Genomic DNA, 20,161 nt, shown 5'->3' on the forward strand with positions numbered 1-20,161 from the left:
TCAATGCACTTTGAGAACAAGAAACTTCACTGACCTCTTTTGTTTCTGGAGTGGTAGAAACCATGAAAGCAAATTGAAGTTGCATCATTTCTGCTTCAGCATCCTCTTCAGCTTTTTCATCTGGAAGCTCACCTATCTGCACCAGATTTGCAGTTTCAGGTCCTGAGATGTAAATGCTTGAATCTGGTCCTCCCAATCAAATGCTTGAGCTACCACTGCCAAGTTTGTAGTTTCACTGTTGGATGTCATTCCTCTATTGTTCATCATTGGCACCATTGTCCTATCATGATTCTCTCTTCTATCTGGTTTTGGGCACTCACGAGCAAAATGACCTGGCTCGTGATAGTTGAAACATCTCAGATTGCCTTTGTTAAAACCAACCTTCTTTTCTCCATTCATACCCCATTTGTTTTTCCCTTTCTTTTTGGAAAACTGCTTAGCCCTCAATACAGTCGTCACAATTTGCCTTGTAATATCCATTTCTTCCACATCTTCAGGGTGGATTTGATCAAGATCTGCGAAAGATAGTTGAGGAGGCAAGTCTCCAGCTAGAAAAGCATTGTAACAATTCACGAGACCAGAAGCTAGAGCCATATTTTCTTCAGCTTCCTTTGGATTTCAGACAATGGCAGGAGTTTTTGAGGAGGAGGCTGAATGTTGATACGACATTGATGATGGAATAGCATGGGTTTGTGGAACATTGAAAGCTTGAGTTTGTGGAGTAGTGAAAGCTTGAGATTGTGGAACAATGAAAGATGAAAAGGCATTGTTTGATGAAATTCCTAAATTTGTTGTGGAGTAGGAATTCACATGGTTTATCTCTCGCTGCTTGTCATCCAAATCACAAGCTTTGATAATAGCCATAGTTTCATCAAGAGTTCGTCTGTTGAGATATTTGGTTTTCTTGATAAGAGAAACATTCATATCCCATGACTTGGGAAGAGAGTTCAACAGTTTCTTGTTTAGCTCCGAGCGTGGTATAGAAAATTCCTGCAGTGCTCATCTCAGTGGTAAGAGTGATGAATCTCTGCAATTGGGCTTCAAGAGTCTCCCCGAGAACATGGTTGAACATGTCGAATTTTTTATGAAGCATGTCCTCTCTGCTTTGTTTCATGTCATCATTTCCTTCGTAAACCTCTATCAATGCTTCCCAAAGTGCTTTTGCTGAATCATACTCCTTGAATCCTTGAGCAATGTCAGGGGATAGAGCCATAGTTAGAGTCGCCAGTGCCTTTTTGCTATTCCTCAATTTTTTCAAAGTCAGTATGAGTATAGTTCTCCACTTTTTTGTCAGTTATTGTACCATCTTCCAGGGTAGTTGTGATTCTAACAGAACCCCTAAAAATGCTTGTCCAAATCTTAAAGTATTTCATTTTGATGTACTTTTTGATTCTGTATTTCCATTCAGGAAATCCTTCTGCTGATAAGAGACGCAAAATTCTCGTAGTGGTTCCCATGATTGAATCCAATTCCTGATGAATTGCACTGTTTTGAGGTTCCATTTTTTTAATTAAAAACAAAACTTGTTAAAAAAAAAAGAAAATCACAACCGAAAATGGTTTACAGCCGAAAACGATTTACAACCGAAAACGATTTACAGTCGAAAATGAATCAATCACGCTCCACCGAAAACGCCCAAATGTTGATGAAAATAACGATTTTAAACAGTTTTTCGATCCTTTTGGCCTTGAATTCACAATCAATAGGAAAAACCCAGCAACAACAGCAGCAACAATGAATGATTTGCAAGAAGAAGCTCCAAACGGATTCCAAATCAGCCAAAACAAGCTTGATCAAGTTGACACTAGATAGGCTCTGATACCAATTGTAAGTCCCCAAAACTAAGAACCAACTAGTGATCAACAAAATGAACAAGCCAAATGATAAAAACAAGAAGGTGTAGAGGCAAGATCAATCCAAATGCACACGATTTGAATTGAAACAATTGTCAGGTACAATGGATGCAAAACACACACTAATGACCGAAAACAGCTAGCTATAATCTAGCAGCCTATGACACTATTTATAGGGAACAGTAGCAGCAAACAGTTTACGACCGAAAACACTATAGGACTGAAAACGTTCCGTTTTAGGTCCACCCAACCGAAAACCCATAAAGAGCCCAAACAATGAGTAATAATGTCTACAAAACATAAATGCCAAGCTCAAACCAACAAAACATGTCCTAACAATTACGACATCCCTCTTCCGAATTGTGAAATATTGTGTTGGGGCCTAGCCTTAATATTTCATTTGGGTGTTATATTAAGGATTCTTTATCTAATCTAAACTTTGTTCCTTTTCATTTCAGATGTCTGGCTCAAACAACGCTTCTGGCTCAAACTCCAACCCCTCAAGCTCCTTTTCTCTTATGAACATTTGTGGGAGGGTTACTTTCGATGGGTCCAATTTCAATGATTGGATCCACAACATCCGCATGGCCCTTCAATACGAGGAGAAAGAATACGTCCTCGACGAAAAGCTCAAAGAGATAGACGAAACTAAAGCTTCTGCTGAAGAAATAGCTGAGTATAGGGCTCATGAAAAAGACGCGACAAAGGTGTCGTGTATAATGGTAGCCACTATGACTCCTGAGCTCCAGTGGTTCTACGAGGACTACTGGCCTTACGAGATGTGCCAAGATTTGATGGAAAAGTACCATCAAAGTGTGCGTCAATAAAGGTACGAGATTGTCACTTCGTTGATAACAACCAAGATGAAAGATGGAGAGTCCATCACGAGCCACTTGCAAAGGATGCAAAGGTATGTAGATCGTCTTCTCAAGCTGAATGTCAACTTTGACGAAGAGTTAGCCATTGATACAATCCTACACTCTCTACCTCCTTGCTATAACCAGTTCAAGATGATTTATCATATGAACAAGGAGGAAGTCACCTTGAGCAAACTTCAAGGTCTGTTAAGAACTACTGAAAGTGGATTCAAAGACAAAGTTGTCGCATCCACTCCTACTGCTGCTGCCCCAGTCCTGGATATTAGACATGGGAAGGGGAAAAATAGGAAAGCTCCCTCTAAGAGTCACAAGGGAAAGTCTCATGATGTATCTTCTTCAAGTGGGTCCAAAGGAAAAGGTGGTTCTCCTACACCTTCATCTGATCCAAAAGAAGCAGAGTGTTTCTATTGTCACGACAAAGGGCATTGGAAACGAAGCTACCCTAAATACTTGTTGGACATCAATGATGGAAAGATAAAACCTTCCTTTGAAGGTATTAATACTATTCAATCTAATAACTCATCACATGCTAATTCTTGGGTCCTTGATACAGGATGTGGTTTTCACATTTGTTCTGATTTGCAAGGGCTAAGAAGAAGTAGGGATGTGGAGCATGGGAAGATGAACATCGATAATGGGGAATAGGAAATCATCTCCTATCAACAAGATCAGGATTTACTCTTTAGTGCTTAGTAGTGGGTTAGGATTAGACTTGATCTATTGTTGCTACTCGTCAGAGATGACGAGGAATATTATTTCTTTTCATTGTTTGTACAAACAAGCTTTTAGATTTTCATTTAATAATGAAGTTGATTCATTTAATGCTTTCTATAATGGTACTTTGTATTTTGAAGCATTGCCTTGTAATGGTGTACATGAAACTGTGATGGTTGTAGACAACTTAGGAAATAATGTGTTTCATATTGATTCGTCTTATGGTTTAGACAAGGCATATTTGTGGCATTGTCGTCTTGGACATTTCAACAAGAAGCGCATAGCCCAACTCCAAAAGGATGGAGTCTTGGAGTCATTTGACCTAAAGTCGGATGACATGTGCGAATCTTGTTTACTTGGAAAGATGACTAAATCACCTTTCACTGGTACTTGTGAAAGAGGTGAAGGTTTCTTGGATCTCTTACACACAGATATGGGTGGGCCCTTCAGATCTACCACAAGGGATGCTAACCACTTCTATGTGTCTTTTACCGATGATTATAACAGATATGGATATATCTACTTAATCAAGCACAAGTCGGAAACCTTTGAAAAGTTCAAATAATTTAAGCAAGAAGTGGAGAATCAATTGGGAAGGAAGATAAAGATGCTCAGATCCGATAGGGGTGGTGAGTATCTTAGTATCGAGTTCCACGACTATCTTAATGAATGTGAAATTGTTTCACAATTGACGCCACCTAGGATGCCATAACTTAATTGTGTAGCTGAGAGGCACAATCGGACCTTGTTAGACATGGTTTGTTCCATGATGAGTCGAGCTTTGTTTCCTATCTCATTCTGGGGGTATGCCTTAGAGACTGCCGCCCATATCCTTAATCTAGTCCCAACTAATAAGGTTGCCAAAACACATCACGAGATGTGGACAGGGAAGGTTCCCTCGTTGGCACATATCAAGGTTTGGGGTTGCGAGGCTTTCGTAAGACGAGAGACTCACGACAAGCTTGAACCTCGAAGTGAGCGGTGTATTTTCATCGGCTACCCGTAGAAATCCTTTGGATATATTTTCTACAGGCCGAGTGACAATGTTGTATTTGTTGCGAGGAGAGGGGTTTTCCGTAAGAGAGAACTCATATGCCAAGAGGACAGTGGGAGGCAAATTGATCTTGAAGAGCTTCAAGAGTCAAGCGATGAAGGAACCTCTAACACTAGCGCTCAACCTAAGGAAGAGATTCCTGTTGAACCAGTTGATGAGTCCTTACCTCTAAGACGTTCCAGTAGAGTTAGTGTTCCACCTGTGTTGTATGGTTTCCATATAATAGCTTAAGGTAATACGTTTATCAGTGATAGTACACTAATAAATTTGGATGAACCTAACAACTATAAGGAAGCCATGGCGGACCCAGAGTCTGCGAAGTGGAAGGGGGCCATGGACAGCGAGATTCAGTCCATGTATGATAATCAAGTTTGGAACTTGGTAGATAATGTACTAGGTCGTAAGATGGTCGGGTACAAGTGGATCTTCAAGAAGAAGACCGACATGGATGGGAAGGTGCATACATACAAGGCACGACTAGTTGCGAAGGGCTTTAATCAAACCCAAGGGGTTGACTATGATGAGACCTTCTCACTAGTGGCCAAGATCAAGCCATAGCTGGGTTTCATGATTATGAAATATCGCAGATGGACGTCAAAAATGCTTTCCTTAACGGGAAACTGGCTGAAGATGTTTACATGTGTCATCCAGAAGGTTTTGTGGATGCCAAATACCCCAACAGAGTGTGCAAGCTTGAGAAATCCATTTATGGGTTAAAACAAGCATCTCGCAGATGGAATCTTTGTTTCGATGAGAAAGTCAAAGAGTTTGGATTTTCAAGAAGCAAGGATGAGTCATGTGTGTATGTTAATGCTAGTGGGAGTATAATTAGCATTCTAGTTTTGTATGTTGATGACATACTGCTCATAGCAAACGACATCCCAACTTTACAGGAGGTTAAGACCTGGCTTGGGAAGTGTTTCACTATGAAGGATCTAGGTGAAGCTGCTTATATTCCGGGGATAAGAATATTGAGAGATAGAAGTATGAGACTAATAGGACTTAGTGTGACAACCCGGAATTTTTATTCTGTACAACCATTCACTTCAATAGAAGTCAGAACTGTTTCTGCTAACTTTCAAGCTTTTTAGAATAAGTTTGAGTGTTTTAAGATTAGTACTTCAGGAGATAACATGAGAGAGGATGCCCTAGGGTTTATTGTGCAATAATAATGTCCCAAAACTCCAAGAGTTTGGAGTTTACGGCCTAAGCAAGGGTGTTTACGGCCGTAAACCCTAAAAGGGGGTATAAATATGACACTTAGTCATATTTTACCACTTTTCACATTTTCAAGATCCAAAACCAAATTCTCTCTCAAGTATCATCCAACATTTCTTCAAGATCTTCAACTTGTAAGTGTTTCTAGCCCTAATAAGTTGATATCTACCCTAATCTAGTGATCTAACATGATTCCATCCGTGAAATCATTCCAAAAGTGTAGATCTTCAAGATAATTAGGGAGGAGTGTCTCGGAAGATGATATAAGCTAGCTCCCCAAGGACCCATATCGATGACCCACAAACAGCTACACACTGATACCAGGGGCGCCCGACTGAGAACATAAGAAAAATAGGGAGCAATGTCTTGGACCATTATATATACTAGCTAGCTAGTTGGCCAATACCCCCAAGGATCCAAATTATTCCATGCATATAGCTGCACGTTCATACAAGGGCGCCCCCCGGCTGGGAACATAAAAAATTAGGGAGAAGTGTCTGGGACCATGATACTAGCTAGCTAGTTGGCCGATACCCCCAATGATCCAAATTAATCTATGCATACAGCCGTACATTGATATTGTTGGAATAGGTGTCTAAGCCATTAAATAATTATTATAAACTTAAATTATTCGCAAAGTCCTTGTGGGTTGCCCTCAAACCTAGTAGGGACCGTAATGCTATTTGAAGAGAGAAAATGATTTATTAATTTATTATATGATTAATAAATTAATTAGAAATCAAAATAAATAATTTATTAATATGTTTTTTTAGAAAAATATATTAATTCTAAATAATGTTATTTAATAATAAATTAATCAGAAATTAATTGAAATTAATTTTGGGATTAATTGGAATAATTAAAAGTGGAAGAACTAAAAGTGTCAATGTACAAAAGTTGAACATTGACTGATTCTAGAACCTTCCTATGAGAGGGGACGATTCTACAGGGTCAAGGGAGCCTTTCTTGGGATCTAAGGAATGTTAGGATTGCTTGGGGGGCAAGAATAGGGTTAGGGTTATCCATAAGGAAACCTACCTTTTATGCACCTCCTTAAGCCCTATAAATACCCCATGCCTTATGATTTTCAGAATTCACCTCTTCCAAGAGAATATTAGAGCCGAAAATTATATCCTGCCCTCTATCTTTAATAAACCTCCAATTTCTAGTGTTTGGGTGTGAGCCATCATGGGCATGAGATTTTTGGTGCTGGCTTTCTAAAGTTCTACAAAGAAGGAATTCAAGTTTATTTACATTATAAAACTAAAAGGTATGTTTTCTAATAACCCTTCTCCAATTTCGAAAATAGCAATCTACTTTAGGGTTCTTGAATTCAAGTTGTTGTTCGCATATCATAATGAGAACATAGATCATTTAGGGTGTAAGCGAATTTAGGTTTTATGTTTTCCGCCAAAAATATGATTTTTGTTATCTATAAAACCCTTCAGTGGTATCAGAGCGTATGTTCTCTGTGATCTTGTTCAAGGGTTTTAGAAACCCTAGCCTCCATCTTTAATTTACGAAATTGCTAGGGGTTTGGTAGGGTTTCCTTGTTTTTGATAATTATTAGTTTTAAATCCCTTGAAATTGGATAATTATTAATTTGGTAAATCCTAAACCCTAAATTCGAAATTAGAGGGTATTGGATTTGGATTAAAATTTATTTGATTAATTGATTAATAGTAAATAAATTGTTTAATCATTATTGTTTTAATTTAAATTGAATTAATTTTATTAATTTCATAATTTGTAAATGAAACCTAGTATTTTTTAAAAAGTTTTAAAAATACACCTTATATATAATATTAAAAGTTAATTACTATATGTATAAGACTAAGTCAGTCGGATCTCTAGTATTCTTCATTCACGAAGCCGAACTATAAGGGGGGTATAAGGAAATTGCCTATAAAATAGTAGTTTAACGGGTGTCCACTCTTACCCACCACTTCATTTTTTGGTGGAGGGTCGTTAGCAGAACGGATCTAATAAGACATTAACTTCATTAAAAGTATAATGTTATTAAAGTAACTAAAACATTTTTTTATAAAATCCCACTCTTAGTTACTTTAGGAAAATGTGAAACGTATGCTAATCCATAAAATTACACATTATACTTTATAGTAGTTAGTGGAGCGCATATGGTTAATCGACACACTAATAGTGACTATAAAGAGTAATAATGGGCATCTCGAAAATTATCATTGATTAATGGAGCGCGTGTGGTTAACCGGCACATTAAAATGAGATGATAAATGACATCGAGAGTCCTAAGCATATTTGTATGGTTACTCACATCTTGTTTGTGATCATCGGTATCCCAGTCACAAATAGAAGAGCATAATCTGAGATTAAACATGCCATTGATAGTTTCAATGAATCTCAAAAGATCTAGGAATTTCATAGTTTAAAATTGGTAAATTGCTTTTACCCACCTTTATAAATTCGCAAATAGATTACGACATCCCTCTTCTTAGTTGTGAATTGTTATTTTGGATCCTAGCCTTAGTAATTTCTTATGGTTTAAAATATTAAGGATAATTGTCATCTAACTAAAACTATTCTTTTACTCTATAGATGTCTACTCCTGGTGATGTTTCGGCTCCATCGTCATCTACCCACCACTCAGGTTTCTCCCTACTCTCCATCGTGTCCAAAGTGACTTTTGGTGATTCCAAATACAATGATTGGATGTACAACACCAGAATGGCTCTTCGACTCGAGGGAAAAGAGTATGTCCTTGAAGAAAGACTTGTTGATGTCGATAAAGCCACTGCTACCCCTGAGCAACTAGCATCCTACAAGAAACACTACGATGATGCAACAAAAGTTGCTTGCATCATGGTTGCTACAATGACTCCTGAATTGCAGAGGTTCTATGAGGACTACTGGCCATTTGAGATGAACAATGACCTTGTGGAGAAGTACTACAAGAGAGCTCGTTAAGAGAAATTTGAAGTGGTCAAGTCCATCATTTCTTGCAAAATGAAATAATGAGAGTCTGTATGCAACCACGTGCAACGAATGCGAAGATACATGGAGCACCTTGTTAAGCTCAATGTGCATTTTGACGAGGAGTTGGCCATTGACATGGTCTTAAACTACTTGCCAAGTTGTTATGATCAGTTTATATTAACTTATCATTGGAACAACACATAAACCACACTATCCCAACACCACAACTTGCTACAGAGTGTTGAGTCGGGATTGATGGGGAAGAATTCGACCCCTCCTACTAATGTTCCCGTTCTCTCCATTGAAAAGAGAAAAGGGAAGAAAAGGAACGCTGCTCCCAAAGCTAACTTGAAAAACAAGGCCCATGCAGGGTCATCAAGCAATGGCCCAAAGGCAAAGCTCAAATCAGACATTCCAGCTTTTAGTGACCCCAAAGAGGCTACTTGTTACTATGGAAATGACAAGGGTCATTGTAAGAGGATCTGCCCCAAATACTTGCAAGACATCAAGGATGACAAGGTGAAGCCATCGTCGACATGTATATACACTATTTAGACTAATAACTCACCATCTACATATTATTGTGTCCTTGATTTAAGATGTGGTTTTCTTATGTAGAGTTAGATTCTTAAGTCTATTTTGAAAGTGTAATTTATTCCTCATGTTTTCAATAAATCGAGTGGTCATTCGACATATCTTCATATTTGTGTTTATTCTTATTTTCCACATCGTGTTCATCAAATCACAATTAGGGTTTTAGTCCCAACAAGTGGTATCAGAGCAGGTCTTTGAAGATCTAATTGATTTTTGAAGTATCGTTTATTGATTTGATGATTTTCCGCACAAGTTATTGAAGATTTTTGGTGTATTGGCGGTTTGGAATCAAGATTGTTGTTCGTTCTACTGTTCATGAAGATTTATGGTATTTTCTACTGTTCATCTGGGAATTTTTTTTAATCCATGTCGTATTTCATTCTTATTCATTGTTGGATCTAATCAATTGTTTAATCCAATATTATTCCATTACTTCCAGACCAATTTTCCTTGATTTAGCCTATAGATTCGATCCAATACCGTTCCTTGATCCCAATATTTTTGACAGCTGTTCATTGCTTTGTTCACATAATCGCTGTTTGAAATCACAAAATTCAGAATCATGAAAGTCAAAATCCTTATTCGATTTAAGGGTTTAACTTCTAGCGATTAAGTATTTTTTTTTGTTCTGTTGGATTTCACAATTCTCAATTTTTGTTCGATTCGCTAATATTTCAGTTATTGAGTAGAAATCTCTGAAAAATATCATTCTCAAAATCGATTTTGATTTTGTTCTTTGATTATATGCTTGAATTGGGTTGATCTAATCTATCATGTTCCAAAATCGATTATGTTTATTGATTATTGATGATTTTTCTGGATACTAGTGAACAAGAATCACCTCTTGTTGTTGTTTATGTTCGATTGTTATCTTGAAGTTTAGAATTGTCTTTGATGTTTTGAGAGTGAAGAGTTTGATAAAGAACGGATGAAGATGAAGAATAGATGGGGTTGATAACGATTATTAAATCGATCTGTTAGGCCGGAAATTGAGTTGAGGAAAATTAAACTTGTTGTTTGGAGTTACCTGGTGTCGATGGTTAAAGCTAAAAGTCAAAATTGGAATTATGGTTTCCTTTTTGAAAAATGTTCTAATCTGTGAATGTGATTGGAAAGCAGTTGGGTTTTGTTAATGAATGCAAACCGATGTTGAAGATTCAATTAGCTTCTCCGAATTTCAAATCAAATGTTTCGCAATTTGGTGCTTCACAGTTCTTATTGTTCACAGTGTAATGGGTCTCGGAATCGGAACAAATGTTTGAGGATTCGGAATTGTAATGATGTATTGCTCGGAATCGGAAGTGTGATGTTGGATCTTGGGCTCACACTTGTTCTTCTCCCCTGTTTGCTCGACAACGAACCTATGACTGGATTTGGTGTTACGGGAGATTCACATCGGGTTTATAATCACTTGATTCGTAGCGAGAGGTTAAAGATTCGGGGTGCCTTGGCTCGCAGCGAACCTGTTGTCTAGGTTTCGCAGCGAGACTGAAACCATTTGACTCGGATTCGCTTCTTGGTGCTCGGAACGCAAGGCTTTGATCCATGATTTGTGGTTTCGTATGCGAATGATCGTTTGAAATTGACGTTCCAGTCGTATTCTCTTAATCAGGCGTCTAAATGGGGAAGATGACTTAATGTTTCATATTAGGTCCCTACAACTTCAACGATTTGACGATTTTGGTCCCTGAATTTTTCGTGTCATGGCAATTTTCGATTATATTCATAAATTGTTACAATTAAAGGGGAAAATTGATGCAGAGTTACATTTTCAGTCCCAGAATTTCAGCAAAGTGACAGTTTCAGCCCATTTTTCGAAAAGCTTGCAAATTTAAGGGCTGGTGAACAGTTTTGGATTTTTTAACGCACATATTTTTTTTCGTGAACAGAAAATTAAGGATTCCATCAAGTCTTGGCGGTCCGGAAAGTCGTTTTTCGTAATAACGTCAAATTTTTTCGACTATTTCGGATTTTATACTTCATCATTTATATGATTTTGTCGCGGGGGAGCACAATAATTTTTTGTCCATTCCAGATCATTCTCATGACCATTTGAAGGCTTTATAATCACGTTTTTTTATTATAAACCGGGGGAGAATTTGGTATGGCCATTCGAAATTGGATTTGTGACTTTTCAAATTTGAAGATTTTTGATAAAGCTTGTGGTGGAATTATGAAGGTAGCTTTTACAGTAGTAGTTCTTCATCGAGCTCTTTTAAAGCTTTTACAGATAAGTAGCCTTTACAGTAGCAGTTCTTCGTCGAGCTCTTCTAAGGCCTTGATATATCTTCGACTTTTAGTATTTTCTCGATCAAGTGGCGTTACGAATCTTAAAATTTGGGTTGTTACATGATATTTTTTGATGGCTTATATCATTAGCTTATTTGAAGATCATTGTGACTTGGAGGGGGAGTTCTTCAAAGACAAGAAGTGATTCGGTTTCTTAATTCTGAAATGGGTTTTTATGGCGGGTTTGACTTTATTGAAGATTTTTGGGATTACATTAGAAAATGAAGTTTAAATACATTACTTCAGTGTTTAGTTAATATATCCTAGAACCCGTTTTTGAAGACTATTGAAGAATCAAGATTCGTGGATTGCTTCAAATATTCCTCCTTGCAAGATCATTTCTTATTTGCTAGATGCTTGTTTTGGAAGTTGAAGCATTGTCATATATTCCATACTTTGAGGGGGAGATTGTAGGGTTTCAAAGTACTCCATGGATTATGGCAATGGCCCCCCTTGATAAAGTGTATGTTAAAAGCCTAGGACTTGTCTTTTCCCTATAAATAGTCATGTATTATTCATTATTAGGGTTTAGAGTGAGGCAAAATGTAGCCGCCACATTGTGAGGTTTCTTATGTAGAGTTAGATTCTTTAGTCTATTCTGAAAGTGTAATTTATTCCTCATGTTTTCAATAAATCGAGTGGTCATTCGACATATCTTCATATTTGTGTTTGTTCTTATTTTCTGCATCGTGTTCATCAAATCACAATTAGGGTTTTAGTCCCAACAAGGGTTTTAATCCCAACAAGTGGTATCAGATCGGGTCTTTGAATATCTATTAATCTTTGAAGTATCGGTTCTTGATTTGATGATTTTCTTCACAAGCTATTAAAGATTATTGGTGTTTTGGCGTTTTGGAATCAAGCTTTCTGTTGAAGCAACTGTTCATGGAGACTTATGTTACTGTTCATTTGGTATATCTTTTAATCTGTTTCGTTTTTTTGTTCATTGGGTTGATGTCACACCCCATTTTTTAGGTAACTTCAAATTCCTCCCTTGAATTTGAATTATGTCATTTGTAGTCCCTGGAGTTGGAGGAGTGAAGCCATTAGAAGCCTAGGGAATAAAGTTGCAACTTTGGGATCAAGAGAGTACGCTAAGCGTACATAAGGTACGCTGAGCATACTAGGCGCGCCCTAGTACGCTGGGCGTACCCATGTCATATGGAAACCCTAATATTTAGGGTTTGGGTGCTATATAAACTTCTTTATGAGCTCAAAACCCTCCATCACCTCAGCCTCTATAGATTTGTGCCGTTTTCCCCAAACCCTAACCTCCTTCTTGAGTGTGTGAGCTAAAAGAGTGTGTGTTGATTAGTTAGAAAAAAAGGTGTTGCATCAAGAAGTTGGAGAAGGAAGACAAGCTTGTAGATCTGAGGTATCCTTTTGCTTTACAAGCTCCAGGAGGTACAAAGCTCCAACCTTTATGTGTATATGATGTAGATCTAGTCATAGTAGCTTGATGAAGCCATTTCTTGCCCCAAAAGTCCGAAGTTGGTGCATGTTATGATTTGAAATAAATAAGTTGTCCTTTCAGACCCTAGAAAGGGTCCTAAGTGATAAAAATGATGTCCCAATGGCTTAAGATGTCCCATGCATGTAGTAGAAAGGTCTTAATGGGTTAAGACCATGTTTAAGAGATTTATGGACGTCCAAAGTCTTAAAGTTCGAGACTTTATGGTACTAAGACACTTTTGGTCGATGGATCTGGAATTTGGGCTTAAGTGCTTAAGCCATTAAGCACTTATTAGAGTTTTGGTAAAACTCGCATACATCCTGAGTAATTTTTATACGCCCAGTGTACTGGGTCAACCACCCCGATGGTGGTCAATGCAAGGCAGAGTACGCCCAGCGTACCAGAGGAGTACGCCCCGCGTACGCCCTCTGTTGGGCTTTTGACAATTTGGGCTTCGGGGTTGGGCCACTCTTGGGGCAGTTTGACATGGGCCTTGCTGGACTTTCTGAATAATGATGTTTTGGGCCATTTTTGGTAATGGATCCTAGAATAAGTCCTAATTAGGGAGTTGGGCCAAGTTGGGAAAAATTGGGCCATTAATGGGCTTTGGATATATGGACTTTTAGATCATGGATTTGGAATTGGGCCTTGGCCTAAGTTAAAGAAAAGGCAATAATGGACAATTACCCTATGTGGAACACTTGGTCAATATTGATTTCCAAATTATTGACTTAGTATTCGTTATTTTGGATAGTTCGGGATTTTTGGTGAGACAGCGGTCGGAGACTTTCAGTCCAGTTCTGCACTACTTGTGAGGTGAGTTCTTCTCACTATATCAACAGGGTCTACGGCACCAAGGCCGGACCTTTATGATTCGTATCTTGGTTATAGGACTGTTGCTATGTTAGTGATCTGTTAGATCGGTATCCTGGTTATGGGATGGTTGCTATGTTAGTGATCTGTTAGATCGGTATCCTGGTTACAGGATGGTTGTCATGTTAGTGATCTGTTAGATCTGTATGACTATCTGTACATGCTAGCTAGTGTATGATATTTATGTGCACATTTTTGTTGGTTTGGGGGATTGGGTTTAGGCAGGTCCTGCTTTGAGTTGTAGGCCAAGATACCCAGGGCAGACCGGATAGACTGCAGACCCGATTAGGGCATACTAGTCATGCCGAAGGCCCGACGAGCGGTTCAGATAGGCTGAAGGCCCTAAAAGGCGATCCAGACGTACCGAAGGCGCGGAGAGCGGTCCAGATAGACTGATGGCCCTGCGAGGCGATCCAGTCAGGCTGATGGCTCATTATGCATGTTGTTTGTTTATATGATATGGTTATATGTGCATGTCGTTGGTATTTTGGGGGAACTCACTAAGCTTCGGGCTTACAGTTGTTGATTATGTTGCAGGTACTTCTGATGATCGCGGGAAGGCGAAGACGTGATCATGCAACTCCTTATATTTTCATGATTTGATTCTGGGGTACTCTGATGTTTAAAATCTTTTGAAAACAAATTGTAATAACTTAATCATTTTAAATGTTTTAAAAAGTTAAAATTTGGCATGATTTTCATGGATGATAAAGTTGATCTGATCATTCATTTGATGTTAATGGATCTATTTCTTTTGATTTAGTCTATTTATTCAAGTTCGTTCACTGTTCATTCTTGAGCCCATTATCGATGGTTTCTCATCTCTGTTTGACCCAACAAAATTGATGATTTATGTTTTGACTGTGCTTTAGCCCACTATTATTGATCTGTGTTTATTGGAATAAGCGTTCATTGATATCGTATATTACAAGTCAACTCATCTGTAAATGTCGTATCTTGAATTCTTTGTTCTTTCGTTCTTGAGTCATAATCTGTAAACGGGTCTATTGTTAAAATCAATTTTTGATTTTATTTGATTGTGGGTTTAATCTTGTCAATCTGTTCTTTCATTTAATATCGATTTTGTATCGTGATTGTATTGATCCGAGAAAGTTGATTTTGGTATTTGTCATAGAAAAGTCAAAAAATCGGATTAAGCAAACGAAGAATAGTTGGGGGTTTGATCTGATAATTAATATGTAGAAGATGATTTTGGTGTTTATCCAGTTTTTTGTTCAGATGAAGGGTTTTGCAATCGGTATTGGAACTCAGTCGGAGTGGTTGTATGCTTGCTCGCCATTTGCCGGTCAACCCTGGAAGTCAAGATCGACATGAATGAACTTACCTGCAAACAGTCTAGGAATCGAGATTGGGATTCTGGGTTCGCACTCATATCCTCTACGAAAGTCAAAATTAAAGTATTACGAACGGATTCACCTACGAATGACTCGGATTCGGAATTAGAATCTCGGCTCGCACTCATTTTCTCCCACGAACGTTCAGAGCTTTGGATTCGTGATTGACTGTGATACGCATCGTGACTGAAATCGTTTGATTCGGAGTGAACTAACTTGCAATCGAGACAGCGAATGGCTCGGATTCAGAATTATGAATCAAAGCTCGGAACCGATTGTTCGTTGTTGGGACTTTGGATCTCTTGGCGTTCGGAACTCGGTGCTCAGGTTGAATAATTGGTCGGGGATTGCAGTTTGAATTCGGTATCGCTGTTTATTCGCTTCTATCCATCTAAATGGGGAAGAAAGCTCAAAGTTTCACTTTTGGCCCCTATTATTTTCAAAGCTTGGCAGCTTTGGTTCATTTCCAGAAATTGTCACAAATAAAGGGTAGAATGATGCGTAATTATTAATTAGTCCCTTGTCTTTCAGCAAAGTGACAATTTCAGCCCTATATTCTTAAAAGATTACAAATTTAAGGGCTGGTGAACAATTTTGGATTTTTAATGTGCATATTTTTTTGTGAACAAAAAATTATGGATTCCAACAAGTCTTGGCGGTTCAGAAAGTTGTTTTTCGCGATAACGTCAATTTTTTTTTTTTTTTGACTTTTTTGGATTTCAAACTTCAATGTTTACTTCATTTTATCGCGGGGGAGCATAGTATTTGTTTATCCATTCAAGATCATTCTTATGACCATTTGAAGGCTTTATAATCACGTTTTTTATTATAAATCGGGGGAGAATTCGATATGGCCATTCGAAATTAGATTTGTGACTTTTCAAATTTGAAGATTTTTCATGAAGCTTGTGGTAGTGATCTGAAGGTAGCTTTTACAGTAGCAGTTCTTCATCGAGCTCTTCTAAGGCCTTGATATCTCTCCGACTTCTAGTATTTTCTCGATCAAGTGGCGTTACGAATCTTAAATGTGGGTTTTTACATGATATTTGTTGGTGGCTTATATCATTAGCTTATTTGAAGATCATTGTGACTTGGAGGGGGAGTTCTTAAAAGACAAGAAGTGATTTTGTTTCTTTATTATGAAATGGGTTTTTATGGCAGGTTTGACTTTCTTGAAGATCTTCGGTATTACATTATAAAATGAAGTTTAAAGACATTACTGCAGTGCTTGGTTTATATATATATATATATATATATATATATATATATATATATATATATATATATATATATATATATATCCTAGAACCCGTTTTTGAAGACTATTGAAGAATCAAGATTCGTGGATCGTTGTTGATATTCCTCGTCGCGAGATCTTTACTTATTTGCTAGATGCTTGTTTTGGAAGTTGAAGCCTTGTCATCTATTCTACACTTTGAGGGGGGGGGGATTATAGGGTTCAAAGTACTCCATGGATTATGGAAATGGGCTCCCTTGATGAAGTGTAGGTTAAAAGCCCAAGACTTGTCTTATGCCCTATAAATAGTCATGTATTATTCATAATTACAGTTAAGCGTGAGGAAAAATGTAGCCGTCAAACATTGTGAGGTTTCTTATATAGAGCTAGATTCTTTAGTTTATTCTGAAAGTGTAATTTATTCCCCATGTTCATGAATAAATCTATTGATCATTCGACATATCTTCATAATTGTGTTTGTTCTTATTTTCCGCATCTTATTCATCAAATTGTTATTTGGGTTTTAATCCCAACAAATGAGAATCTTGTCTTTTAGGCAATATGACAAAATCACCTTTCACTGGATCTTTTGAAAAAGGTGAAGATTTATTGGACCTCATACACACAGATGTGTGTGGGCCCTTCAGATCCACCACAAGAGATGCTAATCGGTTTTATGTAACGTTTACAGATGATTATAGAAGATATGGTTATATCTACTTGATAAAACATAAATCATACACCTTTGAAAAGTTCAAAGAGTTTAAACATGAAGTCGAGAATCAATTAGGCAGGAAGATAAATTTGATCTGATTTGATAGAGGGGGAGAGTATCTTAGTATCGATTTCCATGACTACCTCAAGGAATATGGAATAGTTTCACAACTGATTCCTCATAGGACACCACAACTAAATAGTTTGTCTGAGAGGCACAATCGAACCTTGTTGGACATGGTTTGTTCCATAATGATTCGAGCCACTCTACGCATTTCCTTCTGGGGGTATGCCTTAGAGACAGCCACCCATATCCTCAATCTTGTCCCTACTAAAAAGGTTTCCAAAATACCTCTCCAGATGTGGTCAGGGAAAGATCCCTCGTTAGCACATATCAAGGTATGGGTTGTGAAGCTTTCCTTAGACGAGAGACTCATGACAAGCTAGAAGCAAGAAGTGAGAGATGTATTTTCATTGGATACCCACAAAATTCCTTTGGATACTTGTTCTACTGACCTAGTGAAAACGTGGTCTTTGTAGCACGAAGAGGAGTCTTTCGCGAGAGAGAGCTCATATGCAAAGAGGGCAGTGGGATTTCGATCGACCTTGAAGAAATTCAAGAGTAAACCAATGAAGGAATCTTAGATGATACTAGCGGTTAACCAAAGGATAAGACTCCTGTTGAACCAGTTGACACTTCATTACCTCTTCATCTCTCCAATAGAGCTAGTGTGCCATCTCATATTTATGGTTTCCATATAACTGTAGAAGGTGATATGTTTATTTGTGATCAAACACTAATAAATTTCGATGAGCCAACTAACTTCAAGAAAGCAATGGTAGGCCCTGAGGCAACTAAGTGGAAAGAGGCAATGGACAGCGAGATAAAGTCCATGTATGATAACCAAGTTTGGAATTTGGTATATCAACAACCTGTTCGAAAGACAATTAGTTGCAAATGGATCTTCAAGAAAAAGACTAACATGGATGGAAATGTGGACACATTCAAGTCCGGCTTGGATGGGAATATCGGTATTGAAGGGGAAGCATTCGACACCTCCTACTAATGCTCCTGTTCTCGCCATTGAAAATGGAAAAAGGGAAGAAAAGCAAGGCTGCTCCCAAAGCTAACTCGAAGAACAACGCCCATGTAGGGTCATCAAGTAATGGCCCAAAGGAAAATCCCAACTCAGACATTCCAGCTGTTAGTGACCCTAAAGAGGCCACTTGTTACTATTTCAATGACAAGGGTCATTGGAAGAGGATCTGCGCCAAATACTTGCAAGACATCAAGGATGACAAGGTGAAGCCATCGTCGACATGTATATACACTATTTAAACAAATAACTCACCATCTACTCATTCTTGGGTCCTTGATATAGGATGTGGTTTTCACATTTGTCTTGAATTCCAAGGGCTAAAAGAAAGTGAAGAGGTGGAGCATGGGAAGATGAATCGGATCATGGCCAATAGTTGATCTTCTACTGTGACCAAGATTGGAACTTATCATCTTATGCTTAGTAGCGATGCTATTTTAGATTTGATAAATTTTTGCTACTCGTCAGAAATGACACAAAACATTATTTTATTTTATGCATTGTATAGATTAGGTTTTCGCTACTCGTTTAATGATTTGAGTGGTTGTGCATTGTCGTCTAATGGTTAGGCAATAGTGTATTTTAATTTGATTCGTCTAATGGTTTAGACAAGTCATGCTTGTGGCATTGTCGTCTTGTGCACATTAACAAGAAACGCATCGCCCAAATCCAAAAGGGTGGAGTCTTGGAATCATTTGACCTAAGGCCAAATGATGAATGTGAATCTTGTCTTCTGGGCAAGATGACAAAATCACCTTTCACTGGATCTTTTGAAAAAGTTGAAGGTTTATTGGACCTCATACACACATATGTGTGTGGGCCCTTCAGATCCTCCACAAGACATGCTAATCGGTTTTATGTAACGTTTACAGATGATTATAGAAGATATGGTTGTATCTACTTGATAAAACATAAATCAGAAACCTTTTAAAAGTTCAAAGAGTTTAAACATGAAGTCGAGAATCAAATAGGCAGGAAGATAAATATGACCTGATCTTATAGACGGGGAGAGTATCTTAGTATCGAGTTCCATGACTACCTCAAGGAATATGGAATAGTTTCACAACTGTTTCCTCGTAGGAAACCACAACTAAATGGTTTGTCTGAGAGGCACAATTAAACCTTGTTGGACATGGTTTGTTCCATGATGATTCGAGCCACTCTACCCATTTCCTTCTGGGGGGTATTCCTTAGAGACAGCCACCCATATCCTCAATCTTGTCCCTACTACAAAGGTTTCCAAAATACCTCTCCAGATGTGGTCAGGGAAAGATCCCTCGTTAGCACTTATTAAGGTATAGGTTGTGAAGCTTTCCTTAGACGAGAGACTCATGACAAGCTAGAAGCCAGAAGTGAGAGATGTATTTTCATTGGATACCCACAAATTTCCTTTGGATACTTGTTCTACTGACTTAGTGAAAACATGGTCTTTGTAGCACGAAGAGGAGTCTTTCGCGAGAGAGAGCTCATATGCAAAGAGGGCAGTGGGAGTTCGATCGACCTTGAAGAAATTCAAGAGTAAACCAATGAAGGAACCTTAGATGATACTAGCGGTTAACCAGAGGATGAGACTCCTGTTGAACCAGTTGAAACTTCATTACCTCTTCATCTCTCCAATAGAGTTAGTGTGCCACCTCAGATTTATGGTTTCCATATAACTGTAGAAGGTGATATGTTTATTTGTGATAAAAAAACTAATAAATTTTGATGAGCCAACTAACTTCAAGGAAGCAATGGTAGACCTTGAGGAAACCAAGTGGAAAGAGGCAATGGACAGCAATATCAAGTCCATGTATGACAACCAAGTTTGGAATTTGGTACATCAACAACCTGGTCGAAAGACAATTAGTTGCAAATGGATCTTCAAGAAAAAGACTAAC

This window comes from Lactuca virosa, chromosome 3, assembly GCF_052849685.1.
Source record: "Lactuca virosa cultivar CGN04683 chromosome 3, Lactuca_virosa_CGN04683_v6, whole genome shotgun sequence".
Classification (NCBI taxonomy): Eukaryota; Viridiplantae; Streptophyta; class Magnoliopsida; order Asterales; family Asteraceae; genus Lactuca; species Lactuca virosa.